This window comes from Galeopterus variegatus, unplaced genomic scaffold (assembly GCF_000696425.1).
Source record: "Galeopterus variegatus unplaced genomic scaffold, G_variegatus-3.0.2 Scaffold631, whole genome shotgun sequence".
Lineage (NCBI taxonomy): Eukaryota > Metazoa > Chordata > Mammalia > Dermoptera > Cynocephalidae > Galeopterus > Galeopterus variegatus.
In genome coordinates, this window is record NW_007726742.1 from 512,638 (window position 1) to 513,993 (window position 1,356).

Consider the following 1,356-nt stretch of genomic DNA (forward strand, 5'->3'; position numbering starts at 1 on the left):
TGTCACCTACAAATAGAAATAGTTTTACCTCTTCCTTTCCAATCTGGATGCCTTTTTCCCCCCTTGTTTAATTGCCTTGGCCAGAACCTTCAAAATAATGTTGAACAGAAGTGGTGAGACCAGACATTCTTGTCTTGTTCCTGACCTTAGGGGGAAAGCTTTCAGTCTTTCACCATTAAGTATGACATTAACTAAGGTATTTTGTAGATGCCCTTTATCAGGTTCAGGAAGTTCCCTTCAGTTCCTAGTTTGTTGAGCATCTTTATTGTGAAAGGGTGTTAGATTTTTTCAAATGCCTTTTCCTATGCCTACTGAGATGATGGTGTGGTTTTTGTCCTTTATTCTATTAATATGTTGTATTCCATTGACTGGTTTTCATATGCTGAACTAACTTTGCATTCCTAGGATAAATTCCACTTGGTCATGGTATATAACTCTTTTTATATGTTGTTGGATTCATTTGCTAGTACTTTATAAAGATTTTTATTCCCATATAAATATATCGGTCTGCAGTTTTCTTTTCTTGGAATGTCTTTGTCTAGTTTTGGTATCAGGGTAATACTGGCCTTATAGAATGAGTTAAGAAGTGTTCCCTCCTATTCTATTTTTTGGAAGAGTTTATGAAAAATTGGCATTAATTCTTTAAATACTTGGTAGAATTCATAAGTGAAGTCATCTGGTCCCGGGCCTTTGTATGTAGGAAGTTTCTTGATTACTAATACAAACTCTACTTTTCACTGACTAACCAAATTTTTTCTTTTTTTTCTTTAGTTTCAGTAGTTTGTCTATTTCATTTAGGTTACTTAATTTTTTGGCATACAATTATTCACAGTATTTGTGGTAGGAAGAATAATGGCTCTCCAAAGATACCTTACACCCGTGAATTTATTATGTTACATGGCAAGGGGAAATTAAGGTTGCAGATGGAATTATGTTTGCTAATCATCTGACCTCCAGAAAAGATTATCCTGCATTACCTGGATGGGTCCAATATAATCACAAGGGTCATTTAATTGTGGAAGAGGGAGGCAGACAAGAGTAAAGCAATGTGAGAAAGACAATGTTAATCCCTTGACAGGTAGAAAGCGTAATGGTGTTGATTCTTATACATCCACAAGTGTCAGGGAAGCCCGGGCACAGTGTAGCTCAGCAAAGCTTGCACTGTGCATACTTCATTCCCAAGGGACCTGGAGAGGGTGGTTCCTGCACATGCAAAAGACCTGATGAGATTTCTGTGAGTTCCACATGGGCCAAGATGTGTGTGTATGTCTAAGGGTTTTCTGAGAGGTCTGTGCTGCACACAGATTGTGAAGTCCCAGTGGAGGTTGGGTAAGGCATCAGATTTTTTTTTTTTTT

General features: G+C 37.5%; 1 protein-coding gene across 1 annotated transcript in view; it reads right to left on the minus strand.

Moving 5' to 3' along the window:
• LOC103588955 (general transcription factor II-I repeat domain-containing protein 2-like) overlaps positions 1 to 1,356 on the minus strand; it is a 66,197-nt gene that overhangs the window by 26,698 nt on the left and 38,143 nt on the right. The window lies entirely within an intron of this gene.